Source organism: Pseudopodoces humilis, chromosome 7 (genome assembly GCF_049639895.1).
Source record: "Pseudopodoces humilis isolate 2021_Gansu_Grassland_sample_001 chromosome 7, ASM4963989v1, whole genome shotgun sequence".
NCBI lineage: Eukaryota > Metazoa > Chordata > Aves > Passeriformes > Paridae > Pseudopodoces > Pseudopodoces humilis.
This window is the reverse complement of record NC_142206.1, coordinates 54,566,917-54,579,300: the sequence shown is the minus strand read 5'-3', so window position 1 is coordinate 54,579,300 and position 12,384 is coordinate 54,566,917. Positions and strand designations below refer to the sequence as shown.

At 47.5% G+C, this 12,384-nt stretch overlaps 1 protein-coding gene across 9 annotated transcripts in view; it reads right to left on the bottom strand.

The window, feature by feature from the left end:
* Positions 1-12,176, bottom strand: part of INF2 (inverted formin 2) — a 42,542-nt gene extending 30,366 nt beyond the window's left edge. For 2 of the 9 annotated variants that reach the window (XM_088057715.1, XM_088057716.1), the window contains exon 1: positions 11,612-11,627. The gene's annotated coding sequence lies outside the window, so the exon portion shown is untranslated. Of the gene's footprint in view, positions 1-578; positions 1,033-6,807; positions 6,943-7,809; positions 7,942-8,052; positions 8,218-10,939; positions 11,150-11,611; positions 11,628-12,080 lie in introns of those variants that run through there. The other 7 variants (XM_088057717.1, XM_088057718.1, XM_088057719.1 and 4 more) reach the window with 7 other exon arrangements.
* Between the last annotated feature and the right edge of the window lie 208 nt (positions 12,177-12,384).

Sequence of the window (12,384 nt, the reverse complement as noted above, 5' to 3'; positions counted from 1 at the left end):
ACATGCTCCACAGGCAGGCACAGCAGACTCCGTGCTGGAGGGATGTGAGGTGGTGGCCAGCACCAGCCCCATGCAGAGGGTGCCAGCCCCAGCTGTGCTGCACCAGATGGGGCCACCAGTGTTTCACCCCAGCCCTTCCCCACTGCTGCTGTCAGCAGGCCCATGGGAGCCAGAGGGGCATCCTGACTCCAGCCTGGAAAACTCAGGTCCAGATCCCATGAAAACTCCGGCTGGGAGTAAGGAGGGTCTGCAGACTCCCCTGCTCCAGTGCCTGCACACTCAGGCACAGGCAGCAGCTCCATCTGCCAGCAATTCCAGCACCATTCAGCATTTTGGGACTCGATTTATTATTGTAATTTGGGGTCATGTGAGGAGCAGAAACTGTTACCCAGCAACATGGACAGTGCAGTGGTAACTTTCTAAGACTCCTGGATTCTGCTCTGTGGGAAGCTGTCACACAAGCAGATATGAGAGCCAAAACCCTTTTATTGCCATTTTTTTGTTGTTGTTGATGTTTTTAAAAACCTCCACAGGATTCCAAGAGGACAGAGAAAACTGTCAGAGGAAAGAATTCCTACCTCAGAGCTGAAGCCAAATTATTCCTTTGTCTCTCCCACATGGAAGGATACTTCTCAATCAGTCGTGTGAGCCCTCCCTTCCCCAGGCAGCTCCTTTTCTCCTTCTCTGCGCCAAGCAAGCTCCAGTCAACACAGAGTAAATCCCCGAACGAGTGTCTCTACAACTCGCAGCTCTAAGGAAGTCCAGCAGGATGTCAGTGTCTGATAGTATGCAAATATCACTCTTCGGAAAGGGGTGAGGAAGTGACTTTTCTGTAGGCTCCAGGGAAGACATTTGCATGTCATTTGTCACCGGTCTCATTCACCCTGTGCTGGTGGCTGGGAGGGTGTCACTTCCCCCTGGGCTGGGAAGGTGGGAGCCTTGCCCCCACTCCATGTCTGTCTGCCAGTATGAAAAAGCACTCCTAGCACAGGGTCACTCAAAGCAGGGAAATGACCAAAGCAGGGCAATGATCTGGCAAAGGAAAGGAAAAACAATGAGAAGGGAAAAAGAGGATGCAGGGTGGTCAGGGTGGTGGGCTGGAGAGCATGGGTGTGGGTGGGGAAAGCCCCTTGCATCTTGCATAAGCTGTGCTGGGTTTTCCAGCTTTGTGGCACCAGAGCTTTGAACAGTGCAAGATCTCGGGGGTCTTTGCAATGCTGGAAGAACCAAGACAGCTTAAATTATTGAGGATTTGTAACCCAAGGCTGCCCATCATGGGAGAGGAGCCACGTAGCAGAGGCTGGGAGCTCAGACAATGTCCTCTGGGCAGGGGCTGGATGACAAGAATTCTACTCTTATCAGGCACCACTAAGATCCTGCTGAGCTTCAGCCCAGCTTTTATGGGCTGAGCAGGCTCTGAAGACATTAAAAGCCCTTGTAAACAGAGCACATCTCTGTGCCTTTCTGGATGACATTTCATGTGAAAACTAGTTTGTGAGCCACAGCTGCAAAATGCATCCACTCAGCCTCTCAGGAGGTGTTAACTGAAACCCAGTCATTATTAAATTGTGAATATTTCAACATGGCCCATTTCAGGATAAGCCTCCTGCCTGGCTCAGGGGTAGCAGGCTTCAAATGTTTATTTCTTACTCTGTGAGGTTCTACCCTGAACTGAACCTCCCAGATCAAAAGTTGGAACCCACATCAAGAGTCTTCCTGCCTTAGGTGGGAAACTCAACCCTTGTGTACATGAGCACAAGTATTAGAAATACACTGATCTGTCTGCCCTTTGGTCCAAATTCAGCTGGCCTTTAAGAGACCAAATTGCCCTCGTGCTTTCTGATTAAAACAGTTTCACCAGAACAATGTAATGTCCAGGGAAACGACTGCATAATTCCCCTTCCTGCCATAGGAAACACTCTGGGGGAGTGTCCCTACAATCCAAGACTATTGTTAATTCAGGATGGGTTTTACAACAGCAAATGAATGTCCCTTTACATTGCATGCACTCCTGAAGTGTAATCCCCAAGTCCTCAAAAGATTAATTGCTAATCTGGTTCTTGGGAGCAGGACCAGGCTCAGAGCAGGTTTTAGGGGAAAAAATAAAATTTAAGAGGAAAAAAAAGTCCTGCAAAGAAAGGATTGTAATGGTGCAAATTCCTGTCTTTGAAAACCATGGAAGCAATGTAAAAGGTCAGGTCCCATCAGGTTTAATCTGAAGCCTGGATATGAGAAATTCCAGAAATGTTTCTCCTTCTAGAAAGGTTCCATCATTTTGGACATGAAAAAAAACCCCACCCAACAAAACCCCAGGAAAAAAAAACCCAAAAAACAAAAGGAAAAAAGCAGAAGTGGAGAAATTGGGCTGAAAAGCAGGAAAACCAGCTCTCAGGCTGCACTGTTCCTCTGCAGGCCACATGGACATGAACTTTCAAGTTGCTCAGAGAGAGGGCTAAATGGCTTTCCCCAGCAAATCAGTCCAATTTTACACCAGTTTTCTAGCAGATTATTTGGTGGTACTCTGAACAGTAACTACACCCAAATCAAATAGATTACATCAAGAACTAAGAGTTTAGTTCCATGTTAGGTAAAGTATAGCTGAGACCCTCTACTTTTTGAGTATTGCTCTGCTGCCTCCTAATCACAGTGCAATGGATTCACTGCTCACATGGCCAGTCCACTAAATTCAGGAATTTAATTAAACAGACATAAATACAACCCATTTGCCTTTAGGAATTAGATTATTCCTAATTACAGCAATCAGTGTCTTCTCGCTGCTCTAAATTTCTGTGACAAATTTATTCTCATGCCAGGGTCTTTTCAAGGAAGTCATGTCAAGGGTTTTAGAAACGGGACACCCAGCTCATTTCAGGCTGACAGGGAGACCTGTGCCAGCCAGAGGTCTGCTGCAATGGCTTTTTCTAGGTGATCCTTCCTAAAATGCCTCATATCACTCCCTACTAAATCACTAAACATCAGCATAGACAGTATTCAAGAATCCGAGGTGTGATGTTCACCTCTGCATCTCGGTGATGGGTTTTGTTGGGTACTCTGGCACCTGTGAGGCCAGTGATAACAAGTACATGTCTACAGGGGAAAGATTAGGGAAATAAACTTGGATAATTCAATTTCTCTGTTCATCTGAGAACTGAATTAATCTGAGTTAATTAAGCAGAAGGACCAGTGTCAAACAAAGTGCTGAAATGGCACTGAAGGGAAATTAGGCATGGGTAAAGACAAACAAATTTAGGGGGAGGACAAAGGAAAATTTAGTGGGAGAGTCAAATTCTCCCCCTGCCCACAAGGCATCTGGCCTTTGCAACACGACCTTATGCATCAGGGGCAGCAGGAGATGCCAGAAGAGCTACTGGGATGTAAATGGGGTGAACTAAGATGACCTTCCCAGGTACTGGAAGAGCAGAGCGATGTCGCTAAAGGACATGAAATGATTCACACAAATGCCTCTCAGTGTTAGAACAGGAAAGAACAACTTTTATTCTCTGACTCCAGTATTTATATATTCTTGACAATAACCAGGGATTGGATAATTAAGTCACCACCTTCCCAAGCACGCTGGTCATGTGAAACATCCATCAAAAGATGTTTCTTAGAAGGAATGCGATAAACAACTTATGTTTATAGAACTTTGACGGGAAAGTAACTAAAACTATGAAAACATTATCAGAAGGTTTTAGTTTTCAGGGCAACACAGTGACAGCAACCAGTTTGCTCCCTCATGGGGAGCAGAGACATCTGAGCATCCTCAGGAAACCACAGGAGCAAGACAGGAACTGCAGACCTGACCTGGCTCTTACTGAATTTCTCTGCTCTCCTTGAAGACTGACATCCCTGCAGCTCTCTTGTCTCAGACCAGCTCTGATTGCTTTGCGGCTGAATGCATTCACTTTAGAGGATGTTAAAAGGAGAAAAAGAAAAGCATTCTGAAGTAGTCTTTATCTGATGAATACTTCAGATAACAAAAATAAAGGACACTGCTACTGCCAGAACTTCGTATCTAATGGGGTTGATCTGCTTAAAACATGCATAACCTTTGCTCTGCAGTTCTTTTGGTAGGAAGCTTCTGCAAGAAAGAAACACCCTGTTTTGGGAAGGGTGCTTTCACCTGAGGAGATTAAACCATGAACTGTGAGGAACTTGGAGCTTAATCTGGAAAGGTGTTGACAAAAATCTCTGCCAAAACCCCAAACTGCACCAGCAGCTCTGCCCAGAGCACAGACCCACGTACAGGTTAGAAAGAATGTATGTGCTCCTAGGCATAGGTAAGAAGCCTAATATTTACTGTTTATTCATCCTGCATAATATATTGCACCCGTGCTAAGGCTGCAGGGGAACTGCTTAGGCATTGCCAGGATGAAGGGTGCCACAGCAGCTGAACTCTGCTCCCTGGTACACATGAAGCTGCTGCAGCAGCATGAAGATGTAATTACAGCAAAAAGACCTTCTGAGCCCTGCCCCAGAGGGAGAGAGGCAGGCAGGTCCTGTCCAGGGTTTAGCCGTATCCTTCCAGCACAAGCACAAACCCTCCTCACCTGCACAAGGGTGAAGATCTTCAGGCAGACAGTTTGAGGCTGGAGATCCACAGGGGACAGGCCTGAGGGCATCACTAAGCCAAAGAGCTACCCAGACCCATATTTACAGACATCCCTTCTGAACAAAGCTACCAAGACACCAGCATGGTACAGAAGGGGGAAGTATTTTTCCAGCTGTTCTCCAAACAGGCTGCAAATGCGATTCCCTTCTATCGAGATCAGCTTTTCCATTCAGCTGCTGCTGAATCACAGGGGTTGGTATCTCATCTGCTGAACAGCCCAAATGCAAACATCCTGAGTGTTTTTGTTCAGATAAGGCTGACCATAGCCAGGATTCCTAATGGCATGGGAGAAGCACGTATTGCACACATTAAGGAGAGCAGCCCCAGATGCTGCCAGGTACTTTCCTGTGCGCTTGTGTGAATATGAACATTACCAAGGGTAATCAGAGAACCTGCTCAGCTGCTAATTCAAGAAATTAAGCATTTGAGCTGTTTAAAAGAAATGCTTGAAGAAGGCTGGCTTAGCATGATTTCAACATTAATCCACTCCAAAGATGCCTTCAGAGTATTTTCTCTACTGCTGGGTGAAAAAGAGCCCATTTTATAATGCGGTAATCCTAAAACATTAACGGGCTTAACCTTTCATTTTGCTACAGTACTCATTCCAGTTGTTTTGAGAGGACCTAAATTTGCCCTCCTAGATATTAATTTCCCAGTTCTAACTCAGTCTTTGTATTAATGTGAAGAGATTTTAATATGGCCCAGCCAATGGGGGATCATGGGAAAGGTTTCATGCTTGGTCAAAATGCCCTTACTGTACATGCAGATTATCTTATGACTATCATTTTGACCTTTTTCAGTTTTTCCTTATCACTTTAGATACTGTTTAGTTGTTTGCAAAGCAATCAGTTTTTCAGTCACATCCTCAGGTTTGCATAGTCCAGAGAGTTGCAGTGCTTTATGCCAGCTGAACATGTGGCTGTCATTAATCTTCAGGAGGAAAATCACTATATTTGTCTGATAAGTCAATATACAATGAATATTAGGATATAATTATATAGGTGATTCATCTCTATACATATGGCTTGCTTTCTTACAAGTGTTATCAGAACAGGGGTTTGGCAATTACAGGCTTGTAAATCATTTTAGCTTTGTGTTAGTCCTTTCCCTTCCTTTGTAGATAAATAGAGGCCTTATTTAAAGCTTGGTAATGTTTGTGGAGGTTCAGTCCATTTCCAGTAATGGAAACAACAAAACCCAGAATTTATCCCCAGGCTTATAAAAGAAGCCTCAGGACTGGGTAAATATAAAATAACTCATAAATATTGGACAGCTTGTTCTGAAATGGGGAACTACAGCCCATCAGTGCACAAACAAGTGAGCACAGCCAGGCAGCCTTCCAAGGGAGAAATGGAACAACTCAGCCAGGTTTCAGATGAGAGCTACTCAGGGAGCCGGCTGCCACATAGCTATGACACAAACCAGGAAGGAAACAAGTTATAAAATGTATCAGGGAATAAAAACATTTGTTCCCCAGTTCACCTTTATGGCAGGCTCACATTTGCACCAGTTGTCATATAAGCCAAGAAGAAGACACATTCACAACTACCTTTTAAATTGCAGAGCCCACTGCTGACATGACAGGTAAATATTGTAACCCCCAGTTTCTTACTCCGTGTGAACTCTTTTGCTCTGCCTCAGAGCAGATTTGCTTCACTGCATTGTGCACGCAGTTGAAAGTTAAGCCAACCAATTCTAAAGGATTTCTCCTTTTTTTTTTTTTTTCTTTTTTTCCTTTTCTAAATAGCAGAAGTAATTAATCTGCTTCAGAGAATGAATCAGCCTTTTCTGAGCTAGAAACACACAGAGGAGATTGTGGCTGTTTCTGGGGCAGGAGGGAGGCTTACTCACACGGCTGATGTGGCAGAGGCAGCTGCCCAGCGTGTACAGCTGTGGGCTGCAAGGGGGCCAAACCCCAGAGATTCACCCCAGAGATTCACCCCAGAGATTCACCCCAGAACCCCCCAGTGCCAGCCTGTGCCCCCAAGGGACCCTCTGGGACAGAGGGAACGGGCTCAGCACCGCAGTGCTGATGGAAGAGATGAGCCAGTGCACGTGGTCCAGGGAGGGCTGTGTGGCTTTGCCTCTCCTCCTGCAGCCCCCTGGGTGGCACATCCAGCCCGTGAGGGGCTGCACCCCCTCCCAGGGGGAAAGCCTGTGGCAGCAGGGACCATCCTCTTGTTTAGGTGAAGTACCTTGATCTGGGTCAGACGCTGGAATGAGTTGATTTTGCCACAGTTTGACTTCTCAGTAGGCTGTGGGAGGAAAAGCGCTGCTCACAAGACGCTGCTGCTGGGTACTGTGGGGACTTCTGTTTCCAACTGGGGCCTCTGTCAGAAAATAAAGCTAATGCTTAGCTCACTGCTTCCAGCCAATGCTCAGGAATGACTTAACAGAAAAGCAGGACAGGCGAAGAGCAGACAGCTCCCAGAAAGGGGGAACCAGAAGAACAGAAGCAGCGTGGAGATAGCTGCCTCATTAAGAATAATGCAATTTAACCCACGGAGAGGAGTGTAACACAGTTATGCCTTAGCTACACAGACAAAAGCAGAGCTGAGCACCAAAATTATAAATAAATAAATAAATAAATCAAGATGATGCCAATCTCATTCATCGATCTGGAGAGAGGAAAGGGGCTCTGCTGCTTCCCTCCCTTCAGCCCCTCTGCTGGCCAGGGTGTGCTTGGGACAGGCTGTGCCCTCTGCAAGCCAAGGGCTTGCCTTGCAGTCCCTGGGACAGGAGTGGGGCTGGAATGTCCTTCCCTCTGGGGAACACAGGGAAGGGGTGGGACAGGTGGCCATGGCTCCTAGTGCAGAGCAGACAGGAGCAGAGCTCATTTGACCTCTGCAATCGCAAAATCATTTTCCATTTTAAAGTACAACTAATTATACAGTGTTTATGGTTGCAGGATGCCTCCTTTCCCACACTTTCCTGGAGTGATCTCCAAATTTCTCTGATGTCCTTGCTTGTTAAAATGTGACTCAGCTTTCCCATCTGGAAAAGTGGAGACCCACATAGTTCCAAGGTGGCCAGCTGCCACTAGTGATGTCCTACATTAGCATTAGCCATCAGCTTGTGAGCAGCAGAGGCAATAGAAGGCTGTGTAAGTTGGGTTTGGAGTGGAATCAGTGTCAGAGAGCTTGTAGGTACTCTGTGAGCAGCAATGAAAACCATCAGCTGAAGCTTCCCTTGTGTACCTTGTGGGGAAGTCCTCTCAGCTCCAAGGAGCAACAGGCTCTAATGGAGCAGCAACACAACAAGCAAATCCCTCCTCTGCCCCAGACATTCCACAAAATTAATACTGCTCACACCGCAGCTGAATAGTGGTCCTGGTAAAAATAACAAGTGGGAAGTCAATGCCAAGTAGCACTACAACCATGCCAAGTTCAACATCAGGCCTGACCAACTACAGCATTTGGCAGCTCTTCATTTGTCTGTACCTGTGATGTGGAAGTAGTGCTGGAGCAATGTCCCTTCTGAAGGGAGCCATTTCTTCTGGGGTCATTAAGCATTTTGGAATCAGCTGAGTGACTCCAAAGCTGCAATGAAGACTTCATTCAGTGTCTCTCAGGCCTTTCTGTCTTTGTCTGGTGTCCTTTATCAGCTCAGCCAGTTTTTCAGAGACCTTGAAATACACCATCAAATGCTACAGAGCTTTTTGCAAACACTATTGCTTGCCTAAGATTCTCATTGATCTGTGGCTCCAGCATTCCCAGCACTTTGAAATGCCAGCTCAGGTATTAAAATAGTAGAAACAGCTGAATCCATGAACAATACGTGTTCATTACATCAAACAGAAAACCCACCATGCTGTTAGATGCTCTCCTGATGCTTTCTGCAGATGTGAAAGGCTGGCTGACAAAGCAGCAACAAATGTTCTTCTGCCACATCACACAATCACTTGTACTTTTCATTTTGGGCACTCCCGTAGATGCCAGGCTGTGACTCAGGGGCTCATGCTTGAACCCCACACCCTATTTTCTTCCGTATTCAGTTTGATAAAATCAGCTCATCTACCACTGATGTTATCTGGTAGCAATCATAAAGCTTGGCTGTTGCTCATTATTTTTCCCTAGGAAAAGGGAGCCAGATGATACTTGTCCTTGAGAAGGAATCTGAGAGGCACTAAAAAGTCACCCATATGATTTTTTTAAGCATTCCCAATTTGTGCTTCCCTCCATTCCTTAAAGCGTGCCTGCAGAGCCGCTGGAATGGTGTGACAAGCCCACACCAGACCTGTGAGAATGAAGCTGCCCTCCGTTAGAAGGAGACAGTCAAGGCTCAGAATTTGATGTGACTTGTTTCCTTCCCCGTATTTGTTCTTAGCATTTTGGTTGACAGCACAGGATGGGAGAAATCTCAGTAAAATTAAAATACAAATGGTTTGCTTGCTCTGTTGCAGCACTTGGTACTCTCAGTGCTTTTCTGGCCATAGGGAGATGAAGGCAGCCTCTGCAAGACCAGGCTCATGAACACTGTATGATAAACTGCAGCACAGGCAATGCTGAGAAACACTGGAATAAACTTGAGCCTGGTGGATAATGCCAAATCATAATGTATTAGGTCAGAAGCAGGTAGTCATGCACTGAACACGAGGGGTATCACGCTGCAGGGCTGCATCTACCTTCTGCAAAATATTTAGGCATTTTTTACCTAGTTATATAAGAAGTACAATGCTAATGAATGGAGCAGGAATAACTCCTTATGTTTATCTGCACCTACCAATTGCAGCATTTTAGACTGAGCAAAGCAGGATTTGTTCAGTGTCACTGTGTGAACCCATGACCTGACTTTCTTGATTCGGTGGTATTTTCTCTGAATCATTATTGATAGACCTTACTGCAAATATTAAGAGCAAGGATATTCAAGTGGGAGCTTAAGCTGAGTTCAGATATGAGCACTGAGTTTGTCTGAAGCTCCTTCAGCAGTCTCAGATCAATGAATGCTGTTCACTGCCCGATCTGCAGCACTGTGTTGCTCCCCACTGTCAGAAAATGACACCACCCATCTTCTACTCATGGCTGGTTGCAGTACAATGGTGGGATTAAACATCCCTCGTCAGCAGAATAACCACTGCAGGAAAACCCCACATCTAATAATTGATGCCATGGAAATAAATTGGGTGGAAAGAAGGACAAAATGGAACTTAGCTTGCTTTGGTAAGAAACATTTTCTGCTCAGCTACTCTGGGAAAACTGTCCAGCACACCTGGCACACAAGACAGGGGTAAAGTTCAGCTTACAACACATTTGAAGCCACTTGCTATGCAGTCCAGCAAAATCTGAAGTTTGCAAATGAAAGATAAAAAATTGTAATAAACAGGGTACAGACCTAGAAGGAGACAGACAGTGAAATGGAAGGGGTCAGTCTGAGTCTAGCAGGGTCACTACTGCAAGTGAGGAAGACTCCATCCTATTTCTCCTTTCATGACAGAACAATTGGGAGAAAGCTGAGGGAATACTGAATCAGTACAGAACATGAGGATATGCAATAAAAACGGGATTAATAAAATGACTGGAATATAATGAGAGCTGCTTCCCACCCCCTATCACGGGGCAGGAGGAACCTGAGGACGAGGTTAATTGCAGCACCTACCCGGTGAGGGATTTATTTCTAGGTGAGGTGTCAGAGCATGAGAGGCACAGGACAGACTTCTGAGCCTTGCAACTCTGCTCATCCACAGGGAAGTCGGAGATTAAGAAGCCCAGCTCACAACTGCCAGGGATCAGCAGGAGCTGGAGCCTGCTTCATGAAAGCAGACAGCAAGTTGTAGCTTGTTTGGTATTGCACAGTAAAGAGAAAAGCATGCAACTCCCATTTCTACACTGATAAGAGAAAAGAACCAGACAGAGAGAACTAAGTGATCACAATATAAATACAAAGTAAGAGAAAGCCATATATTGGAGAAACAATTATAATATCAGTTCAATAAAGATGTGAAATTTCCCCTTCCCAGAAGGCTGGCAACAAATGAATTACAGTAGTGTGCAATAAGGCATAGTATCATTTTGTGTTTAGATTTGCTGACCTGCCAGGTCTTTTCCTGTCCTACATTTAGATTATCTTTTATACAATGGGTCTTGTACACTGCTTGCATTTTTTCAGCAATATTTTTGGATGACAGCCTAGAATAGGATTATTAACATATAACAGGACAAAACAAAAAAATAATCTCAGATTCCTACAATCCCCTCCCCCCGACCTCTAGTTTTGGCAGCCTCTGTTTAGTGGAAAAATAAGCTTAAGTCGATGGAAGAGAAATGAGATTAGTGGCCAGACAGCCCAAATTCTGAACAAGTTCAGTAGGACAACAGCAACCTTACTTACAGTAACTCTGCTGACTCCAACTTTTCTTTTCAACTAACTTAAGCCAGAAGTTTCCTTGCAGTCTATCAGAGAGCCTGAGATGTTTTGCACTGTGTTTACCCAGAGAAATTCTTCAGTCTTAAGAATCCAAAAAAGAACATACAGCTCACAGTGTTGATCTGGTACAGGGAGGGACGACCACGAGCACAGTTTTGGGGTATTTCTTCTAAAATCAGTGTGTCTGAGCACTCCTTCCCCACCCACGAGCTCTGGAATTCAGCTCTGTATACTCATGTTGCAAGAAGCCATTTAATCACTGCAGAGTTATTGAGCAAAAGGGAGGATGATGCTGGAAAGAACTATGTGGGAAAACCGGGCAGGACTTGGGAGACCTAGTCTGAAAACCACTGGATAACAGAATCTGTCAAAATAAAAGCCTGAAAGTGGCCCAGCCCAGACACAGGCACACCATCCATCCACTCCACGCTGGGAGAAGCTCTGCCAGCCGCAGGCACAGCGGGACCACATCCCGCCTGCACATCACACCTGCAACCTGCACCACGTTGCAGCCACACGTGCAGGACCACGTCACACCTCTACCCCGTGCGGCTGCACCCGCGGTCCGAACGGCACCAGCACCGCCAACCCAAACCACACGGTGTGTTTGCGGCTGCGGTCCGGACCAGCTCCCACCTGCCTGCTCCACTGTGGCACCTGCAATCCGGACTTCATCCCACCAAGACACCGCGCTGTTGCATCTGCAACCCGGACCGGCTCCCACGTCTCCCGTGCAGCAAAGCGGCAGCGGGGGCTCCGTCCCAGCGACGCTGCCACACCTGCAGCCCAAACCGGGTCCCACCTACACCTCCCCGCTGCTGTCGCGTCTCCGTCCCGCTGCGCTCACACATCCCTCCTGCAGCTTCCAGCCGCCCGCCGAGCTCCGGCCCGCCGAGCTCCTTGCTCCGCGGACACCCGCCCGTCCCACCGGGGCACGGCCGGGCGCGGGGATGCCCGGCCGGGTGCGGGGATGCCCAGCCGGGTGCGGGGATGCCCAGCCGGGCGCGGGGATGCCCAGCCGGGCTGCAGCCCCGGGAGGGGGTTTAGCCCAACTTCTCCCGACCGAGAGGACCCCGCGATCGCCCCCGGCGGAGCTCGCTCTTACCGCGGCAGCTTTCCTGCGGCGGGGACGGCAGCGACCCTCCCTGCCGGGGACCCTCCGCAGCCGCCGGGCTCTGCCCGCCCGCGGGAGCCGCGCCCGGTTCCGGGGCGGGGCGCGGGTCCGGACCGGCCCCGCCGGGGAAGTTCTTCTCCTCCCGGGCGGGGGCTCCGCCGCACCGCCCCAAAGCGGCGTTCTGCCGGGCGCCTTCCCTTGGCAGCCCCGCTGCCGTGTCCTGCCCTCGTGTCCTGCGAGATCATCCATCCCCGGGGGAAGAGCTCTCTGCAGAGCCGGTGCTGTGTCCCCCTCG